The sequence below is a fragment of the Hyperolius riggenbachi genome, chromosome 8 (genome assembly GCF_040937935.1).
Source record: "Hyperolius riggenbachi isolate aHypRig1 chromosome 8, aHypRig1.pri, whole genome shotgun sequence".
NCBI classification, from domain to species: domain Eukaryota; kingdom Metazoa; phylum Chordata; class Amphibia; order Anura; family Hyperoliidae; genus Hyperolius; species Hyperolius riggenbachi.
This window is the reverse complement of record NC_090653.1, coordinates 142,431,595-142,455,126: the sequence shown is the minus strand read 5'-3', so window position 1 is coordinate 142,455,126 and position 23,532 is coordinate 142,431,595. Positions and strand designations below refer to the sequence as shown.

Here is a 23,532-nt window from a genome sequence, read left to right as displayed (position 1 = left end):
CTTTACTGTCGCACTGATCATAAGGCGGTACATGTGTATAATACGCTGGAACGCACGCATCACATTAGACAAAAGTTGGTGAGTTGGAACGCATATGCATTATGCGACCGCATGGCCGCATATATAGTTGGAACGCATATGCGTTTCACTGACGCTACGGGTCACTACTGTGAACCGGAAGTGATTGGGACGTGAACCGGAAGTCACCGCTGTGAGCCGCGGTTGCCACTCGGGAAAATGCTGACACCCGGATAGGTAATTATGATGGATAGTAGAGTATTATTACATATATGTGTCACTTGCCCGCCCGCTCTCGTATCCCCTGATGATGGCGGAAGGCCGAAACTAGTCGGGACGAGAGCGGGAAACGCCACACATCTGATCGCTATTACTGTACTTAGTACCACACGGAGTGGGAAGCGATTATTGCCAAGAGAGTTCCTACTGGAGTAGGACCCTCTGAATGTGAGTTTTATTTGCTATTTTTTATCTGGAAGACTATGTACTCAAATAAATTTGCCTTCTATAAATTCCACTGAGAGAATCCCTTATCTCCTTTTTTATGGTGCACTGAGTGGCACTTTTTAGGGGTGAAAGAACAGACTAACGGGATCTCTGGAGGTGGACCGAGGCTATTCTGATGTTGATCACACAGCGCTGCTGCTTTTTGACAAGGTTTGTTAGTGTATAGCTGTCTTGTGACGCAAATATCATTTTTATCATTAGCATTGATGCTTGCTGTAAGTGAAGATTATAGTATATTATAAAAGTACACCTGAGCTGGGTAAAAAAAAGATGACTTTTACTTACCTAGAGTTTCTTCCAGTTCCCCCCCCCCCCCCAGTCTTTCAGGTTCCTCAGCGTCTTTGGGACTCCCCTCCGTTGTGCCGCTGTCCCACTGAAGGTCTTATCTGTGCGCCTCATCAAGGGTGCTCTCATAGTCGGGAGTGTTCTGCGCATGTACATTTTGCAAAAGATTAAACTCCACATCTGCAGATGAGAATGCTCCTAGCAGGGGAGCGCTATTTAACCACCTTAGCAGTAATGACGAGCTCAGCTCGTCCATTACTGCCGCAGTGGATATCTCCGGCCCCTGTGGGCCGATTTTGATGATTTTTTTTTTCATACACGCAGCTAGCACTTTGCTAGATGCATGTGGGGTACGATCGCCGCCGCCCCGTGGCAATTTGTCGCTAGCGGCGGCGTAAGGGAGCCCCCTCCCACCCAGACCCCTTGGACAGCCTGGCCAATAAGTGGCAGGCTGCGCTATGGGGCTGGATCGGACACCCCCCGACGCCATGACGTCGATGACGTCATCCCGATCGTCGCCATGGCGACGAGGGAAGCCAAGCAGAAAATCCCATTTACAACGGGGTTTTCTTCTTGCTGTAAAAGCCGGCGGCGATCAGACTAGATGGGCAGATGCGCCCTCTAGTGGTGAATCATGTAGTTAACTTTAAGTTAGCTACAATTATTCAGAAAAATAAAAATTAAAAAAAAAACTGTCTTCACGCCACCCTGGCAATTTTACTGTAACGCCAGGGTGGTTAAGAGGAGTGCGGATGGGACCGTGTATGTTCAGTAGCTGTAACCCAGGTGGGTCAGAGATTTTCTGAGTGGGGGGGGTGACCCCAAATACAATGATGAGCTTTGAAGACTACAGGGGCCTGGAAGAAGCCCCAGGTAAGTAAAAGCCATATTTTTGTACCCAGTTCAGGTGTGCTTTAAGTGCAGTGTATATTACATGAAATGATGAGCAGCACTATAGACAGTCAGCTGTAAACATTTTATAGTTCATTTATGGAAAAATCCCAATGCAAAATTGTGCATACAGACACATATAAAAAAATCCCAAAAATGTGCAAAAAAATGCTTACAAAAAGAATAGAAAAATTGCAAGCACAAAATTGTGTATGTGAAAAATTGCATGCATAAACCACTATTTAGCTTTTGATGTTGTCACTGGGTACATAGCACCACTAACGTTTTGTAAATGTTCATAATTGTTGCTTTCTTTTTACAATGGGGCTTAATCTGGTCCATGTTTAAAGGACAATTGTAACGAGAGGGATATGGAGGCTGCCACATTTATTTCCTTTTAAACATTGGCTGCATGCATGTTTCTGGTGTTATTCAGGCACTGTTGCAGCCAAAAAGATCAGCAGGGCTGCCAGGCAACTCTGGACCCTCTAGGCACAGGCGTTGTAGCGCTGTTAACTCCGCCCCTCAACACAAGCCACACCCCAAGTAAAACATGTCGGAATTCTAATCCCTGCCTTATGTCACTAAGGTCCCTGACACACCAAAAGTTTTTGCAGGTCATTTTTTGTCTTTGAAAAAACGCCTCCATTGACTTACATTAAAATTGCGGCAAAATCTCGCAATTGTGATTTTTCAAAACATTTTGATTTTTACCTCAATTTCAATGAAAGTCAATGGAAGTGTTTTTTTTTTTTTTTTTAATTAAAACTACCTGCAAAACACTTTTTGGTGTGTTAGGGCCCTAACTGTCCTTAGAATCTTACACTCTAATCACTGTTTCATGTCATTTCTAGTGACAGGAGATAAGGATTACACTGTAAGCTCCTCCTGAGGATAGTGATATGAGGCAGAAATTAAACTGTAAGCTCCTGAGGGCAGTTAGCGGTACACACGCGCACACACACACACACACACACCACCGCACGCACGCACGCACGCACGCACGCACACACACACACACACACACCATGATCTGCTGGAAAAAAATCAAGCTCAAAACTCAGCTGAAGTTAAATTACTAAAGAAATATTTGTATCTAATGGGATGCGAATTCTCCCTCCCTGTGCGATGCAGATAGCAGCACTTACCCACCCTGCGATGCACTTGTCTGGTGTCCCCCTTCCATTGCAATGTGGCCTCCCATGAATGTCACCTTGGTTACTGCTATCCTCTGCTCCTTCCATGGCAGTGCGGCTCCCTCCATGAATGTCCCCCAGTTACTGCCTGCTGCGTTCCAGCTATGGTCTGCACTATACTGACCGTGTATTTCTGTATGGTAAGGGTCCTTGCTTAAAGACACAACACAGAAGTACACCGTCGGTAGAGCGCGGACCATAGCTGCTGCCAGTGGGGTGGGGAGGAAGTAAGTGCCACTGCCTACATACTTTATTGGAGGGAAGGAAAGGAATGGCCCGCAACACTGCACAGCACGGGGACACCTTCTACACAAGGAGCGGAGCGCAGCACTCAGTAACTGGGGGGACATTCATGGAGGGGGCCGCATCTCCTACATATGGCACCTGTAGGTACGTGTCTTATGGAAAATCTGGCCCTGCAACTGGTATTGCTTAAAAGTAAATAAATATGGCAGCCTCCATATTCCTCTCGTTAAAATTGTATCTTTCTGTTACGGGGTCCCAAAGTTTTACAGGCGGGCCCAGTGGTTTCTAGTTATGCCCCTGACCTCCATATGCCTCTAACTTCAGGTTCCCCATGACACAACTTTATGCTACAAAAAAAAAAAAATAATAATATATATATATATATATATATATATACACACACACACATATATATGTTCTAGTTAGTTACAAAGTACAAAGCTCAGTTTATTTAAAGAGAAACCGTGACCAAGAATTGAACTTCATCCCAATCAGTAGCTGATACCCCCTTTCCCGTGAGAAAACTTTTTTTTCACAAATGGATCATCAGGGGGATCTGTATGGCTGATATAGTGGGGAAACCCCTCTCACAGTGTGATGTCAGGACTATGGTTCTGACGTCACACTGAGGGAGCCTTGTTGCATTGTGGGAAATAACAGCTGTTTACAGCTGTTTCCAACTGCCAAAACAAAAACAGCAGCATCTCCTTCCACAGACATCTCCTGCCAGCAGCAAAAATGTCACCATGTGATAAATGTCAGAATGTAAATCAGGTTGAGGAACAATTTTACAATGGGCAAACACTGACTAAATAATTTATACATAATTATTGTAAAAATGAAGCTTTTTTTATTACATTATTTTCACTGAAGGTCCTTTTTAAGCTCAAATAACAGTAGATACCACCAGATATAAATCACTTCCCAAGAATAACTCAATTGTTGCCAAATAACAACACGTCTTTTCAACTAGTGGTAAGTGGCACAAATAGCAAATAAACATTAAAGTGCAATGCCTAATGTGGCCTATCAAATCCAATAGAGCTGTTTGCTTGCCAAGTGGTAGATTTTCAGGCTGGATCAGAAGAATCAAACAGCTGTACATCCGCAGGCATTGCAGTTCATTGTAATTTACATAAATATGTTGCCATTCTATGAATAATAATGCACCCATATAGCCTCTGGTACAATAATCTGTATGAACATGTTCCCAGCAGCCATTTGAAATGGTTTATGCAACAAACCCCATATCATCAGGAGGTTACGCTCCCTGTAAATAACTGTTATACCTCTATAAAGGTCATGTGTATGTTGCACATGCTAAGCAAGTCAGCAGACAAGGTATGAAAACTGGCGTAGCAAATATTAAAGAGGAACTTAAGCGAAAAAGGGGAAAAATAAATCAATACATGGCAAAGTAAGACGTTAAAAAATATAAGAGAGATCAAGAAATGATTGATATTGCCATGTAATTTGTTCATATTGTTTGATCCACAATCAGACTGCATGTCATCACCTTTACTACTGGCAAACATGAAAAAACAGCACCAACTGCTTTGCCATTATCTATAACCACAACCCGAGCAATGCTAGCCATAGGCTAAAAGGTTGTTTTTTTATAGATATACAGTACATATGCACTGAGGAAGATGCTTGTTGCCTGGCAGTTGGAAGCAGCCATTATTTCCCACAATGCAACATGGCTCCCACAGTGTGATCTCAGGATATAGGTGCTGACATCCCACTGTGTGTGTGTGTGTGGGGGGGGGGGTCACCACAATAAAGGTGATGATCAATTCAAGAAAGGGTAAAGATTTCTCATGGCTACTGATTAAGATGAAGTTCAATCCTTGGTCACAGTTCCAATTTCAGTTCCTATTTAACTGTTTGCACTTATCTAAAGAAGTCAAACTGAGAGATGCAGAAAGCGGCACAGTGTAAAAAAGCAGCAGCTGATTTGATAGTAAAGAAGGAAGGATTGCAGCATAGCCTTATACTCAGGCCTGATCGAGGAAACTCTGTCCTGCAGGCAGAGCAAATGTATGTACTGACTTAACATCCCATTTAGAGATGAGCTGAAAATGTAATTTTGGGTGAAAGTTTTGCTGCACAAGAAGTGGAATTTCTGTAGGCTGAATTAAAACTTTTCACAAAGATTCTTATTAACATTTTTTTTATATTCTATACATAAATCTTTTCACATGGGCATCTTATTGTGTATATAACTTAGTTAATATAAAGAAGTTAGCCTGAAATGTGTATGTTCCTTCCTGCCTTTCAAACTCCCTTTAACCCCCCACACTATACATTCCTCTCGGAAGAGGAATTCTATCCAACCTTTTCTGCTGACTTGTTTAATATTTGCAAAAGGACATTTGGCCTTTATGGAGGCAAAGCGACTGATTTGTAATATTATTGATGACCAAGGAAGGTGAGTTAATGAGACAAAAACTGTACATGTGTATGTTATGGCCGGCTGAAGGTCCTTTGATAAGGATTGAATATTAAATCAACATACTGCAGTCCTTCCTTGTTTAATGTCAATGCTACTGCTGCTTTCTTATGTTGTTTAATTTGCCATAAACTTTTCTTTCCAAGAAAACAACAACTGAAGATTGCTACTCCTGGGATCATATCTTTTCTGTTTAAAGAGCACCTGTAATCATGTTAATAAAAAAAAGTTAGATACTAAACTCAGTAGGGGAAGCCTCTAGATGGAGAGGCCTCCCTGCTCTTCATGCACCTCTCCTGCTCTGGGACCCTCTAAACAACCTTCAACATTATTTGTCAAAGATTCTTTGTGGGCACTCACCCCTCCATATATGATCATGGCCACACTATGCAGGTGTAAAGTATGGACTGCTCCTGGGTAGTTGCTTTTTCTCAATAAATATGCGGTTTCGTGCTACTGTGCAAGTGTGAGCCCAGTGGTGCCTGTGCTGTGCGGTCACACTCGTACAAGGAGGGGAGCATGGCCACGAAGATGAAGAATGTTCCAGTTGGGTCACAGAGGATCATGGAAGCCTCTGGAGCATCAGGGCCTTATGGCTAAGCAGTTATTTTTAAAGGGAACCGGATAGGTCCCAGCTACACCATAGACTGCAAAATAATTTTGTGGTTATGGGTTGCAGGAGAACTTAACTTTGGTGCAGGCTGGAACTCTGGGCTATCATGTAGCCAATCTTGAATTTGTGTGCCTGCCAAAGCCAAGTGGTCGGAGCAGCAGGAGAAGTGATAGGGACCATGCTCGGAGCAGTATTAATTTTTGGGAATGCTAATGTTAGGAGGAAGGCAAGTATTTAGGGTGGACAGGGGGAAGAGACAGGAGGCTAGTGTTGGGCTCAAAGAGGGGGAGGTTAATGTTAGAACAGGAAAGTAAACATGAGAATGATATTGCTAAAAAATAATTTTCAGCAATATCATGCATCAAAAAGAAGAAGCAACAAGAGCAAATGTACACCTTTAAGGAGGTATAAATTTATTTACAGAGATTTGCAACGTCCTGATGATAAGGGGTGTACAGTATTGCTTAAATTATTTCCAAGTGGCTGCTGGAAATACGCAGTTTTATATTATTATGGGATCCTTCGAAAAGAGCTCCTCCGTAGCAAATATGGGCTACAAGGTGGTGAAAAGGGCTCCCGAGTTTGATATAGGTTACAAGCTTTTGTAGCCTATATTTTTTTTTGGGGCTACAAGGGTTTCGTCTACAGTAGGGTACTGCTTTGTAGCCCATATTTTTTATTCGGCTACAAGGCTTTAGGCTACAAGGTTTTCGATTCTGCTACAAAAGGGCACCCTTTTATAGCCGATATTTTTTATTTGAGGGTGCAAGGGAGGTTAGGATTAGGCATCACAAGCTGGGGGTTAGGCACCACCTGGGGGGTCTTAGGGTTAGACACCACCTGGGGAGTCTTATGGTTAGGCGCCATCTGGGGGGCCTTAGGGTTAGGCACCACCTGGGGAGTCTTAGGGTTAGGTACCAAATGGGGGGTCTTAGAGGTAGGTGGTTTAGGGTTAGGCACCATCAGGGGAGGGTTCTGTGTGAGAGTAGGGAGCAGTTAGGTCATAATAATCACTTGTCTTAGCTATATCTAGAGCCCTTTTATAACCCAACAAAATTTGCCTATAACAGCATCCTTTTAAATAAACTAAAACTAGCTTTTTCGACTACACCATGTGCCCTTTGTAGATGAATTTGGCATATATGGGCTACACCAGGCACCCTTTGTAGCCGAAGTTGGCATATATGGGCTACACCATGTACCCTTTGTAGCCGAAGTTGGCATATGGGCTACACCAGGCGCCCTTTGTGGCCGAAGTTGGCATATATGGGCTACATCATGTGCCCTTTTTGTAACCGAATTTGGAATATATGGGCTACACCAGGAGCCCTTTTTTCCAGGAGCCCTTTTCAAATAGACGCATTATTATAGAATGACTTATATACCGTATTTTTCGGACTATAAGACGCTCCGGACTATAAGACGCACCTAGTTTCAGAGGACAAAAAGCATGGAAAAAAAAATATGAAACCTGGTGCATCTATATTGCAGGGGCATCTTATGGTCATTCTCCCTCTTCCCGCAGACTGTCTCTAAACTACACTGCCCAGCTAAACTAACCCCTACTTCCCCCATTACCTACACTAAGCTACACAGACCCCACCACCTACACTAAGCTACACTGCCCCCACAATCTACACTAATGTACACAGACCCTATAACCTACACTAAGCTACACTGTCCTCACAACCTACACTAATGTACACAGACCCCATAACCTACACTGTCCCCACAACCTACACTAATGTACACAGACCCATAACCTACACTAATGTACACAGACCCCATAACCTACACTGCCCCCACAACCTACACTAATGTACACAGACCCCATAACCTACACTAATCTACACTGTCCCCACAACCTACACTAATGTACACAGACCCATAACCTACACTAATGTACACAGACCCCATAACCTACACTGCCCCCACAACCTACACTAATGTACACAGACCCCATAACCTACACTAATCTACACTGTCCCCACAACCTACACTGAACTACATAGTCCCCACAACCTAAATACTAATACATTAGTCATCCAACATTTCCAATACTTGCGGAGGGAGGCTTCCAGGGACACAGGATCACAGCAACTGTGGGTCCTCTGCAGTGGCAGGGTCTCATCAGCATCGGTAGAGGAGCCAGGAGCTGGAGGTCCCCACATGGTGTGCACCCTGTTCACAGATGGGAGTGCTGCTCATCAGCCCTCCAAAAGTTTGTGGGTAAGAGGAAGCCCAGCAGAAATAACGGTCCGGGTCTTTGCCGGGCATGGAGCAGCTTCAGCGCTAGCGAGAGCATGATTCCGGGGGCGTGCCACTCATCAGCCCTGCAGGCCAGGAGCATCGGCCCGAGTCTCCAGCGAAGTAGCGTCAGATGTGGTGGAGTGGCTGCAAACTTCGTGCACTCACGAGCGCAGGATTCCCGGGGTGTGACGCCAGGAACATCGGCCCGGGTTTCGGCAGTGTGGTGACAAGGGTGGTCGGGCGGCTGCAGATGAGGTGCACCAGGAAGGGAAGGATTCCCTGGGTGCACCGGCGAGCGCAGGATTCCGGGGGTGTGACGCAGGCCAGGAACATCAGCCCGGGTCCGGCAGTGTGGTGATAGCGGTGGTCGGGCGGCTGCAGAGGGGTGCACCAGGAAGGGAAGGTTTCTCCGGGTGCACCGGTGAGCGCAGGTTTCCGGGGGCGTGGCGCTCATCATCCCTGCAGGCAAGAACATCGGCCTGTGGAGAATGCAGTAGTCGGGTGGCTGTAGATGGGGTGCAGCGGCGAGCGCAGATTTCCAGGGGGGTGCCGCTCATCATCCATGCAGGCAAGGAACATCAGCCTGGGTTTCCGGCAGTGTGTGACAGCGATGGTGGAGCGGCTGCAGACGGGGTGCACCGACGAGCGCAGGATACTGGGGGTGTGCCACTCTTCGGCAAGAGAAGCCGTGATGACAGCTGGATCCAATCACTGGACAAAGCAGAATGCAGGACTCGGAGCCCGCGGCTGGATAGGTGAGAGCTCCCGCTATGTCCTGCATCTGCTTTTGGGGGACACAAATCCGTACATTCGGACTATAAGACGCAGTGACTTTTTCTCCCCACTTTTGGGGGAGAAAAAGTGCGTCTTATAGTCCGAAAAATACGGTAGATTCTCTGCTCGTGTTCTAGTAGTGGACATCTTTATGTCAATAGAAGTAAAGGGCAATGTCTGCGGTTGTACAGCTGTTTGTGTTTGATCCATTCATCTACTCTGATTTTTTCTACTTCTTGCCAAGTAAACAGCTCCATAAGATTTAAAGGACAACTGTTAAAAAACAGGACATTCTGTAAACCACCAATACTGCTACAATTTTAGACAAATAATAAGACAGAACTTTCTTTTTACTCTAATCACAACCTGTGTGAAGGAAATGCTTCATACGTCAGAGCACTACGTTCCCTGTTGGCTTCGGCTTTGAGGACTGTACCATGTAGATAGGGGCCGAGTCCCTGTCATTGAACTAGGAATGATTTATTGTTTAATCTTACATTACCCACATGGACTACTATGTCACTGATCCAGAGAACAGAGTTTCTGAACCTGCAATATCCATAATAAGCAGGAAGAAAGAAGAAAACATACTTTTATCCTGTTAGGAGACACCCACCATACAGAATCAAGTTCCCTTCTAATATTTGATGTGAGGGCCACAAAAGAATAAGCTCACCTACAGTAGATAATTAAAATGATTTATTGAAAAGTATTACATAAAACAATTCGCACTAAGACCTCTACTCTATCTTACCATGCAGGAGTTAAAAGTTTAATTTAAAATTCCCATCAATAACAATCACATTACAGTTTGTTCAGACAAAGCGAGAGGAAATGAAAACAAACTGTTAGCAGCTGGGCAATTTACAACTCCTAGAACCAGGGTGTCATTTCTTATTTGCTAGCAGACTTTTGAAAGCTCCTATTCAATGTAACTTCCTTTTATTATTCATTTTCGAAATGCTAGACAATGCTGACCCCAGAAGACAGGCACGTTTGAAATATTTTTTCTTCCTCTGGACAAAAAATTAGGTCTTGCTAAGGGACCTAAAGGATGGAGAGCTCGGTAATTTCAGTGTCTACCTGCAACAAGTTCCATCTGCAGAACATTATGTAACTTGTGATTTCAGTCTTTTAAACAAGTCGAAGTATATTTTAGTTCTTTGTTTGTTCTTGTTATATTCCTGTGGGGGTTCCCATCATTTAAATATGTTTTTGATGATAAACAGCTTGTCAGCAGCTGAAAAACAGAAACTCTTTGAGGTGTACTTGCCCCAAGACACAAACCTCTCCATTTGTTCTATCAATACCCACTGTGGAACTTGTTAGCGCTCAATAAAGAAATGGAAATTTCTGGTAATTCGGTTGAGTTTTAAAGATTGTTTACATACTCCGCAGACAGCTAGAAAATTATATCACAAGGTGATTCTTTTGTTAGTCCCATGTGTCTCAGAAAACTCATGTTTACAGTTTTATTTGCTTCAGAAGTCATTTGTTTAAGGTATAGGTGTTGCATTTTGAAAATCTAACACGAAGATGTACCCAACGTGCTAGATTTCACAGAAATCAAAGCGATCCGCATTTTCTGTTTGTTTGCAGCCACACAGTTTATATTAAAATCATGGTCTTCTTATCTGTATGCAAACTTATAAAATATTAATAATTCTTAGAACAAAAACTTCACAAGGAGAAGAGTCGAAAACCAAAAACCATCACTTTTTATATATCCACGGCTTCCACAGTGTAACAACATACCTAGGCTTGCAAGACACAACACAATCACTCCTATTTCTTAAAAAAATACAGAAGTTACTGTCATAGTATAATTTGCAGCACAAACGCATTTCATGTAATCCTAGGGCTCAGACCCACCTTGTCCACAATTCTTCCGATGACTGCAGGTTGTTTTAGCAACAAGCGATCATTTCCACAATCTTGTGACGTGGGTATGAGTGTGTGATTAGGCAGACTACACTTAGCGATGTGAAGCAATAAAGACTGCCACAGCGGATCGGATCTTTATGATTCCCCACGACTCCCACGCATAGTGCCGCGATTGTTTGAACTCTCGTTCACGCCCATCGTGTGCTGTCATGTGTTCCCGCGGGCAAGAAGATGAATTGTGGAATGCTCATCATCGGGGGACATCGCTGTGATAAATCTTCCTGCATCATTAAGGTAAGTATTCAGCTTTAGGTCAAAATGTAGGTTCCATTGTGAGCCTTTCACAATGGACATTTTTACAAATACAATTTTGCCATTATGAACCAGAAGGTATATGCAAGTTTTAAGCTTTACATGAGCAAGAACAAAATCTCACAATGTATCACCTCAAGAAAGGTATGGATATGCAAAACAGACCTTTATATCCCTGAAAAGCCATGCAAACACACACAACTTCTGGTTTATACAACATCTATAGTATATTGATTTTACTATACTAAATTTTAACTTTAAGACAACTGAGTCATGGTTTCCTGGAATTTCTCATTGAAAGGTATGGATTACTATGGCTCTTTGTTTGGACTTGCTAAGAGTGGTGTTACAAAGTACTCCATTATGTTATGAAGAACCAGAAATGCTTTCTTTTTTTGAAGGGAAGGAACTAAGTGAAAAACCTCCCCTTTCATTGAAATAGAAAGTTTGTGAAGTTTCATCTTCACGCAATCCATATGTAACTCTAATAATGCTTCCATTTAGACAGTGATTGAATATGAACATTATTCCTTGATGCCCCTGAAATTCAGACATGCAGCTGGTTTGCAGCACACCTATAGCCTATTAGCTTTATAGCATCATTTAATCCAACAAGCAGACAGACGTTTCAGTTTGGTTATTGAGAACCTGAACCACCAGAATTGTCATAGAAAATCTAAAGAATAGCTTTACTTCTGGATCTTCCATTTTCCTGCTACCTTCCTTATTTGGGGTATTATTTTGCATCTGTTCTATCCTAGTCCCCCCCCCCCCCCCCCCCAAGCATTTTTGCAAACAGTTTCATATGTTTACCAATAACAATGATCATTCTACTATCACATGCTTTGTTTGTTTATTTTTTACATTCCAGAGTGCCACTCAATATTGAAATATGCCCCCCCTGGGATAAGCACAGATCTTGCAGTGACAGGCCCCATTATGTACACATGCTAGATGGAACTTAGCTAAGGTGGCCATTTGTGGCCCACTGTGACAAACCCATAAGTGACACATCCATCCCTTGTTTATTATCTCCATAGTTACAGATACCATATTGATGATTACTATGTGACAGACCCCCTTAGTGACAAGTACCCTGTAACATGTCCATTAGTAACAGGTACCTAGTCTCAGACTCCTTAGTAACAGCCCTTTTACTGACATATCCCCCTGCAACAGAGCTCCTTAGTGACAGATCCCCTTAATGGCAAATGCATTGATATAAGACTGCTCTCAGCAGATCTCCAAGAAGACAGTGGTGCAGATCCTCATGGTGACATACCCCCAATGCAGTTTTCCATGCTCAGTGAATCATTCTCAGTGACATATCACTGGTTTCATCAGACATATCACTTTACCTATTACATTCCTGTGCCAGTATATAGCTTCTTGCTCCCACTACAGCTGTGTCTGCTTCCCTCCTGTGCCTCTACTCAACCTGCTTCCAGTCAGTTGCCCTCAGGGATTGGTCACACGTCGGTGGGGGAGGGGGGAGGGAGGAGGGAGTGTGCTGCACAGAGACAGAATCCCTATAGTGAAAATTATGTTGTATCATAAAGAATCTAAAGCCTCCTTCAGTTATACACAAGAAAAAAAAGTATTTTTAAAGCAGCTGTCATCTGCTTTTGCAGTATAAGTCTTTTTGGCAAATCATTTTTTGAAAGTAGGAAAGTGTCTTTGTGCTGCGGCTTGGCGAGAAAACGTTCCCTCTGCTTTAATTAATTGAATAGTAGATTGATGCACCTTTAGATCAGGGTTTTTAGCAGCATTCTATAATAAGTACTTTTCCCAACTTGCTCTTATCTGGTTATAACTTTTCAAACAACCCAAACATCCCATAAAATGAGGTATCTGTGGCAATTTATCTTTTTGTCTCTGCTGGATCAATCCAAATATCAAAGCTGGAATAAAAGAAAACGTATTATCTATAGGATTCTCTGGAGCCTGCCCAGTTATTCCACATCCTCCACACATTTCTTATTCATTTTCTACAAAAACTAGTTTTGTGTCATAGTGCTTATTCTTGAAGATGCATTCCTTTTGAAAATCCTCTTGCCAGTCCCCTGGCACCTAGCAATATGTTCTGCCAGCAAGGAAGATTAATATTAACCCCTGAAGGATCCATTACAATGTTTCAAAGCCAGACTAGCACTTTATGTGTGTGTAATCTTCCCTTTCAGTGTCAGTTTATTTGGTTGGCTTGTGACTGAAGGGACTGCACTTCCTGTGCGCTACTATCTAATTATTTTTCCTTCAGTTTTCTGGATAGAAAAGATAAAAAAAGCTGTGATCCTGAGAGAATCTGGATTCATTACCCTGAAATGGATTAATGTTTTGTTTCTTCATTTATACAGAGGCCATTGTGTAAGAATGATGGCTAAAAAGCTTTAGACACTTACTTGCATGGTGAAAAAAAAACATAGTCTATAGGAATAGAGTCTGAAGCAGGGATGAGCAGAATCCACGCCAGTGTGAATTTACGTATCGTAGTTCGCATCTACGCATCGTAGTTCGTAGGCAAAGTTTCAAAACTACGCTTACGAATTTACGCATAGCAAAGTACCGGTACGCGTAGTTTACGCCCCCTATGCGTAGTTAACATGTGTATTGTGAAGTAAACTACGAATGCATTATTCGCATCTATTTTTCCGCGTACGATTGTATGCTTACAAAATTACGCATTGGAAAGGGGAATGTAAGCATGAGTTCCTGGAATATTTGATTTCGAAGCCATAGTTTGGTGAAGTGTAATTGCGTAAAACTACGCATAGTTCAAGCGTAGCGAAGTTGACTGACTATGACCATCCCTGGTCTGAAGAAGGCTTATAAACTGAAAACTTACTATTTTTCTTTTAAGTTAGCCAATATCATGCTAATCAGAACTTCCTGTGTGACGTTAGATCATACCCATGTTGAAGTGGTATGATACCCAAAATGACAAGTTAGCTCTAAAAAATTTAACTCAGCCAAAAAAAAAAAAAAAAAAAAAAAAAGAATCATTAGGAAACATGAAAAGACTATGTCACTGAAAGGCATGTTTAAAGTGGCACTTAAAGTGGATCCGAGATGAACTTTTACTCATTGCATAATTGTGTTCCTTTCCTATTGTTTATAGGGCATTCCTCAAGCCAAATACTTTTTTGTTTTTGTTTTAATGCTCTATTTCCCTATATCATACAAATAATTATAAAGTGCGCTCCTCACTGTTGATTCACTCAACCCTGTATTTTTCCTGGTGCGCTATGCTCAATAAGGGTTGTGTGCACCCTGTAAATGTTCAAATCTAAAATGATGTCAGCGCTCAGCAGGTACTACTCAAGGCAAGTTGATTTACACACATCAGCCTGGTCCACCAATGTGGATCCAAGTTCAATAGCAGTTATTGAAATCCACCAGTATATATAAATGATACAAATTTCCTGTTACGCAGCAGTTCCCATATTTTGTGCTCTTAGGGTGGGAGGGAGAAATGATCCTCAGTTCACACTTTCTCTACTCATAGCTGTATCAATACCACAGACTCCAATACAACAATTTGTCTCACAAGTCCTAATCTACAAGTCCCAATGCGATGTAATCTGCAAATATCATAGAAAGCACACTGATCCTTTGGAATCCGCTACTAGTGCAACAGTTACACTCACCAGATTGTAATGCCAATCGTGACAGTTGGCATATATTACATTCGGCCCAGCCAGTTGTAATCCTCAGGTCTCTTAAGCTTGCGGTGGTTTTTTCAGCATCATTTCAGCCAGTTCATGCAAAGAGAAAACAAGAGGCTCCTTTGGTGCAATACGTAAGTCCTCAGTTTACACCACCTATGTGCCACACACTCCTTCACCATTGGTCACCCAGTGCCTTCACTGCACTTCCCTGGCACCAGTCTTAAATGCTAGCCCCTTACCAGATAATATGGCTGACCCTCACGACCAGCATCAAAGTTTGTTAAGCTGTACTTCAATCTTCAGAGTGGCATTCTCAGTATGACTGCACCTTAAACTCAGACAGATATCTCCATAGTGTAATACCGTTTATTCTCAATAAAAATCGTATAAAAATGTACTCACAAACATTGGTAAAATATGCGCATATCAATAAAATCCTCGAGGCTCAGCGTCCCTCTCCGTGGATAGGCTCCGCCCAACTAGTTTCGTCATAGATGACTCATCAGGGGCATGATATTTCCCTATAAACTAAATAAACCACTCCCACAGATTTTCAGAGAGCCAAGGCACTTTCAGACAGTAGCAAGGGCTCATGGGAGCCCAGTCTGGGCAGGAGGAGGGGGAGGTATTACTAGCCAGAGATTTCAGAGGCAGAGGGGAGGAGGGAGGGGGAGGGGGGATTAGTTTTCTTTGCTCAAGATGCAGATAAGCCTGCCTCTGTGTAATGTTTACAAACAACATGTCTGCTGTCATTGTATCACAGAAAGAACTATTCTTATTCTATTAAAGCTGTTTGCAGCTAGATTTGCTGTCTAAACTTTAGCTAAGATATATAGACAAGTTACTTGTTATAATTAGTTTTTCATCTCGGATCCGCTTTAAGTCAACTAAAAAAATGAGTTTTACTCACCTGGGGCTTCCCTCAGCCCCCTGCAGCTGATTGGTGCCCACGTAGAGTCGCTCCGATCCTCCTAGACCTGCCGGTGGCCACTTCCGGTTTCCCCATCAGCCGCCGACAGGCTGGGAATGCGAGTGGTTCTTTGCGTTCCCAGTCACAATAGCACCCCCTATACTGCTATTGCGGCCTTCCTTGCCGCAATAGCAGTACAGGGGGTGCTATAGTGGCTGGGAACGTGAAGAATCACTCGCATTCCCAGCCTGTCAGCGGCTGACGGCTAAACCAGAAGTGGCCACCGGCGGGTCCAGGAGGATCGGAGCGACTTTACGTGGGCACCGATCAGCTGCAGGGGGCTGAGGGAAGCCCCAGGTGAGTAAAACTCATTTTTTGTTGACTTAAGGTTCACTTTAAGCTTCACTAAAGTTAACTGATAAGATTGCTGGTTGGAGGACACATTATTAGAAAAATGTGGTCACAGGATACACATTTTTCTTTCCAATGCGATAATTCACAAAACACGTGAAAAATGTTTCTTTTTAATGTGACTTGCTGCGAAATGCAAATAAAGTGCACAGTAACAATTGATGCAATATTATTCAGTAGAACAAATTATCACGTAAACCAGTGTTCCCCAACTCTGTCCTCAAAGCCAACCAACAGTACAGGTTTTGCAGAAAACCACAAACATGCACAGGTGAGGTAAGTAGTGTCTCAGCAGAGCTGATTAATTACCTCTGTGGTTTTCCACAAAACCTGTACTGTTGAGCCTTGAGGACAGGGTTGGGGAACACTGACGTAAACAAATAGCATTATCACAGGAACAGAGATAATTCCCCCATAAAGGAAAAAAAGTGCATAATGCAGAATAGTGAAAGTGCATAGGACTGAACTACAAGCAGCATGTGCAGCAAAGAATGTAAACTAGAGTGAAAAGGCTGAGTAAATCCCAAGAGGGAAGTGAAGGATATTGTTAAGCAAGGGAGGGAGAAAGGAAGGAGGGAGAAAGGCAGAGATGAAGGTTTGTACAAAGGTAAGGTAGCTTGGAAAGAATCTCAACAAGGGATCCAGAAAGCAGACTGCTGCCAGTGCCAGCCCAGTGCCCCCCACTACTGGGGGCAGAATTTAAGGCAGGGGAGCAGAGCCATTACAGTTTCCATTGGTCCTGTGGAGGAAGGTGTGGCCTCAGAGGTGGGGCAGAGCACATTTGCTCTGTCTCTGTGTATGAAGGCAATCCCACGGCCCATGGTAGTGACGCAAAATGAAAATGCGTATTGAGCACCACAAGCCTGCAGCAGGGACAAAATAATGGGAAATGTGTTTAACTGATAGGCGCACTTGAGGCTTCAGTGGTGGCACTCTTGACGGCCACTTTATTCCAGGCAATGGCCTGGAATGTCAGTGGCATCAAAAGGCCCTGCTGATAATTTCAGTATGGCAAGGACACTCTTATCAATTAACTTATGACTGAAGTAAAGGAATGACTATTAACCCTTCCAGAAGCTTCAAAACCATGTATATCTTTTTTCCTAGTTTTATACTGTGTTTAATACTTAAGACCGTATATGAGTTATGAAAAAGCAATAGATTTAGATGTAAGTGTGAATGCGTTACATCAGGGTCACTCAGGATGCCAAATAGTTGGGGTGCCCCAGCCTTGGCAGCCTTGGTGAGACATTACTCACCTCTTGGCATCCAGAGATGGAAGCTCTCTACCAGCCACTCATCCAGCATCCTGCATCCAGCATCCAGCATCCTGCATCCTGTGGCTGTGGCTGGATAGTGTAATGGTTAAGGGCTCTGCCTCTGACACAGGCAACCTGGGTTCAAATCTCTTCCTGTTCAGTAAGCCAACACCTATTCATTAAGGCGGCCTTGGGTCAGGCTCCCTAACACTGCTACTCCCTACTGAGCATGCCCTAGTGGCTTCAACTCAAGGCCTTTGAGTCTATCAAGAGAAAAGCACAATATAAATGTTATTTGTCTTGCCCAGTTTCTATGGCTTCAGGGGTCACTCCTCATGCCTAAGCGAACTGCCAGGATTAATTGCTGGCCAAGTGGTCGGGGGGCAACAGAGGCTACCGTGCACATGCTGGAGTCTTGCCAGAGGCAGTCGTTATCAGACAAGTTTCATCTGGCGTGTGTACAGACCTTAAAGAAAACCTGTAATTAAACAATCCCTCTGGGGGATACTTACCCCAGGAGGGGAAGCCTCTGGATCCTAAAGAGGGTTCACCTATCCTCCTCCATCTCTCTGTTCAAATGCCAGGGTACCCCAAAGTGCGTCAAGGTAAATATTTACCTACCGCGATCCTACACAGGCGCACTAGCCGCACTAGTCTTCATTCGGGTTAAGGCGGAAATAACCGAATCTGATCAATCCACTCTACTGTGCAGGCTCGAGTCCATTTGAGCCTGTGCAGTAGAACAGATATGATCAGGCTTGGCTATTTCCGCCTAGCCCAAACGAAGAGCCGCTACTGCAAATGCGCTGGATGCCAGAGAGGTAAATATATCAAGTCCTGTTAAGCCTGTTGGGGGAGGATTCGGGGGAGCCAGCGCTGAATTCCCTGAAGCTGCAGGAGAGGGTTCCCCCATTGGGACCCTGAGGCTTCCCTCAGAGAGCTTTTTTTTAAAGTACAGTGTCTCTTTAAGATTTGTTAACATAAATAATCTGCTTGTCTGTGGTCTTAATGCATATAGGATAATAGCTTTAAATGTGCATTTGCTTTGGTATTTAAGTAACGTGACCTATCTCTTCAGCAACTTTTTAAACTAATTAAACTCTAGTAAAGTATAAAACAGCGCTCCACGTCCATGGGCCAAAGCGAGGAAATTATGCCTGCTGAAAATCCCTTAGATGTGATAGACATGTAATATTGCAAGTTCCCTTCATTCCTCTGTGGTTCAAAACTCAATTTTCACTGAACAAAAGCCCAATCAATACAACTTTACAGAACAAGCTGCAGATGGTAAACAAAAAGACATATATTTCATTTCATAGGACAAAGCCTTGGAAATTAATATTACGTAAAAGGATTACTCATTCTCCTCGGGGTAAAGGTTTGTTTGCAAAAATATGTTGTGCTTCAAAAGAAGCTCGGATTCTGTATTCTGACACTCTGGGTTTATTTAATAACAATGGCATACAGTGACTAATAAAGATCTGGCAGAATTCTGCATGGAAATCTGCCTGATACAATCTTTTGCTGCAGTGAACCTTGTACCAAGTTATGGTCTTCTTATACTCAAGGGCAGCTACAATGGATTTTGTGAGGTTACTGCATATATTTTGAGTTATTATTTTCCAGAACTTAATTTAACTTTAAGACTTTAACTGTTGTTTGCCGTGTACATTTTAAACTTACTTAAGTAGCCTTGTCCACCTACCACAGCTTTTTACAAAAAACAAAACAAAAAAAACAAAAACAAAACAAGAATCATTCACATCAGTTCTTCTCTTTGGAAGAGGTTATAATATATTGTCACTGCCACAGTGATGCAAATACAGTTTCCATGTAAAATATCTAGCAAACAATAGTAATCAGTTCATACATGGCATTCAGTGTGCAGACTGGCATTTCCCTGTAATCAGTACTGATCGATGGGGAATTTATACGGGAACACAATACATGAATCTTTTTTTAATGAACTGGAGCTCAATAAATACTAAAAACTACTAGTAGCAAGGCTGGATTTACTTTTTGTGTCCCTAAGCCATGTATGTTGGGACTCCCCTTCGATGTGATACAGTGCCCCTCCTATTCCATGTGCAGCCCCCTCTTCCATGTGTAACTTCCATGTACAGCAACCCCTTTCTATCATCTACAGCTCCCTTGAGCATCAGTTTCCATTTTTCATGTGCTGCTCCCCATTTTCAGCCTCCTCTTTTATATGTAGGAATCCCTCTTTCATGTCCAGGTGCCCCCCTGGGCTGTAGACGCCCAAGGCCCAGGCCTTTTGGGCCTTTTCAGAAATCCGGCCCTGAATAGTGGTGCACTCAGTACACTTGAGTTCCACTGTAAATAATTTTAACAAATGAGACTCCTTAGAATACAATAAATATAATAAAACAATCAACTGCAGTAAGAAATATCCATCTACGCAGAATCTTCTAAAGGTGCCCACTAATGATCCAATTTCTAGCGAAAAATCGTTCGAGCGATCAGAAATTCTGATCAGAAGTGAAATATTGTAATACATCGTTCACTTCACCATCAACGAACCAATATTTGCTTCCTATCTATCACAACCAACAAGAAAATCCAAATTTTGGTTCGACGGAAATTCATTCAGACGACATTTTTTTCACTAGTTCATAATTGTGTCCATCAATGGAGGTTATTTACAACCAATCTGATCAGAATTTCTGATCGCTCAAACGATTTTTCGCTAGAAATTGGACAGTTAGTGGCCATCTTAACACTCACGTAAGAAAATGTAACAGTCACATTTAAGTCAATGATCGTGTAATTATGTGGTTCCTCAGTTTTCACTCTACATTCTAGAGGTCAGGTGTTTCCTGCAACACCACAGCTTCCTTTAGGCCTCTTTCACAGTGGGCCGTTAAAGTCGCACGTTATAAAAAATTATAGCGCAGACTAACGCACAGCAATACAAAGTCTGTGCGACATTCACAGTGCACACATTTCATTGTGTGTAATGTGTAGCAATATTTAGAAAGTGCTGCATGCTGTGCGTTTAGCAATACATTTTCTGCGTTATGTGTGTCGCACATGCTCAGTAATGTTTTTTTTAAATGTAACGCATGCACCGTTTTTGTTCCATCAGTATGCGACGACAACAGCGCACCAAGAGACACATAACACAGTGCAAAATAACGTCCAATTTCATAACCTACATGCGCTGCGTTAGGGGCACGGTGTGCGACTTTAATGTTGCATCAAACGCATCGTCCCACTGTGAAAGAGGCCTCAGCCTGTTGCAGAGCTATCTGGTATGGAGAGTGTCCCATGTTACCACTTTCTCTCTCTCAATGTTTTGATGTAAGGGAATTATGGCATGGAAAGCCATGTACAGCGATGTTCATGTCTAGGAGAACTCATGGAGATGCATGTGATCACTTTGGTCAGGTGATAGATCTGTAAGTCTCTGATTTGCTAGTCATAATATGACGAGTATGTGATAACAGCAAATCAGAGCATTGCAAATCTATCAGCTGATCAAACAAATCACATGCTTCTTTGTGAGTTCTCCTAGACATGACCATCACCAGTCATGTATCCTCCCTGCCACAATGCAGCACTCTATGGAGTAGGTGTGGCCAGGGTGGGCTAGTCAGCCAGGCTCCTGGTGGGAGTGTGGACGCAATCTTGGCAGTGTCTTGCAGGGAAGAGACTAGTCTAGGGTCACATAACGGTGGTGTTTTTGAAGAAAAAAAATCAGTTATTTATTAAATGCGATGCCTTTTTTACTTTCTGGTAAGCAGGGGAACTGATTATACTGACTTTAAAATTCCTGATATTCAGATTTAAGGTGCACTTATCTATTATGTTATAAATGATGGGGTATAAAACAGCATAAAGCTGTGTTATTTTTAGTATATTATTTTGAAAGAATTAATAGATTCAATAGATACAATACAGAATAGCACATGTCACTGTTCTTTGAGTCGCACAGTTGTATAGTTGATACACATTATACACACTTTGGCAGTTTTGCAATACAAAAAACGTGTTATTCTTTGTAATCCAAAATAATAGTGCATGCAGTATTGTGTTTTACCAGCAGGAAGTAAGATTCTAAGGAACACATAAAACATCATCCTATGTATAAATCCTTGTAAATGTGATTGCTAGTGGAAACAATAGTATGCCATTTAACACAGAGCGCAGCTGATCTTTTCTAGCTTAGTAAAAATGAAAACTGGCAGATTACATGGGCCAATGTGGCATTCTTACCTTGGTTTCTATGGTGATTGATCTGATAAATGATAAAATAATTGAGTGCAGGACAACGCTATATTAAACCTCTTCTTGCTACACAAAAAGCCAGACTGGTAAAATGCTTTGTATATCACACTGGCTTCTACCAGGAATAAATGTAACGGTTTATTTAAAAAGAAAGTTGACAATAAAAAATATGCAGATTGTGTGCAGAATTTAAAATTCATTTAAATGCTAGATTTTCAAATGCCTTATAAACCTTTCACAACAACCATTGTAAATTCACTTTAAGAGGTACCTGTTCTATTACTATTCCCTTATAAATGAGGTGGTCTGATGCATAAACATTCAGCAATGTTGCTATAAGTAGCACATAAATTACCAGAACCTTGCATTCAGGCACGATTCACTATACTAAAAGAGATTTATATCACATGTGATGTGGTGTGATAAGAGTCAGCAGTGCTTATTGTCTTCTGCCTCAGTCCCCAGAGTGCAGGAGTTGTGAAAGGCAGGGCTTTTCAACCTTGTCCTCAAGTACCACCAACAATGCATGTTTTGTGGAAATCCACAGAGGGAGTAAGGGCCCTTTTCCACCTGCAATCGCTAGCGTTCACGCTGAACGCTAGCGATTGCTGAATCGCAAAACCGGCGATTCCCCCGACGTTTGCGGCCGCGATTTTGCTATGCTATGCACTGCATAGCAAAATCGCGGCAATTATCGCTCCGCCGCGCGTTCGCGTTCCCCGCAAAAACGAATCGCGGTAGTGGAAATGACCTACCGCGATTCCCATGTTAAAAAGCAAACCGTAGCGATTGTAAAATCGCTAGCGGTTTGCGTTTTTGCGATTCAGCATCGCAAACGCCGCTAGTGGAAAAGGGCCCTTAATCAGCTCTGCTGAGACACTAATTACCTCACCTGTGCATGTTTGTGGGTTTCTGCAAAACATGCACTGTTGGTGGTACTTGAGGACAGGGTTGAAAAGCCCCGCTCTAAGGTGCTGAATACATTCAGCTCTGAGAAAAGTCAAATAAAGAAATAAAATAAAACCGCATGAGGGTCCTCCCTTGAGCTATACTAGTCATCTTCCCCAGCTATAGCAGTTAGTAATAAGCAGAGAGGAACTCCATAAATAGGAAACTGCTAAGTGGTGAAAGTTTGTGCGCTGCTATAGGTGCTCATATAAATATCAGTACTGAGGGGAAATTTGGCATCGTGGCCCCCAATAAATATCCGGCGCTGGGGCACAATGTAAAATATGGCTACAATTTTTTTTCTTGGAAGCCTCTGGCACATTAGCCTATGGTAACAGTACTGAGGAGAGGCATAAATCATTTAAACTGTTTTTGTATTTTTAAAAGATATTTTTGGGGCCCCTCTTTCCCTTAGCTATGTTACCCTCCCCTCCCAGGGGACTCCCTTTGAATATCCTTTCATACATAGCCAGGAGTTCTGTTTTTCTGGAGAGCAACTGTCTGAAAATAAGGAAGATACCACAATCCAGAGTGGAGAACGGTTTATCTCCAAAAGCAGTGTCCCTTGGTTGTTAGGCTGGTTTTGTGAGTACTTTATCTCCCTTTCCTACAATGTATTATTCAAATACAACACACAGAACAGACACAGAACATTTATATTGT

At 42.7% G+C, this 23,532-nt stretch overlaps 1 protein-coding gene and 1 long non-coding RNA gene across 11 annotated transcripts in view; one reads left to right on the top strand and one right to left on the bottom strand.

The window, feature by feature from the left end:
* TENM1 (teneurin transmembrane protein 1) overlaps positions 1–23,532 on the bottom strand; it is a 1,180,670-nt gene that overhangs the window by 407,644 nt on the left and 749,494 nt on the right. The window lies entirely within an intron of this gene.
* The window catches only part of LOC137529146 (uncharacterized), a 204,838-nt gene that overhangs the window by 21,886 nt on the left and 159,420 nt on the right, over positions 1–23,532 (top strand). The window lies entirely within an intron of this gene.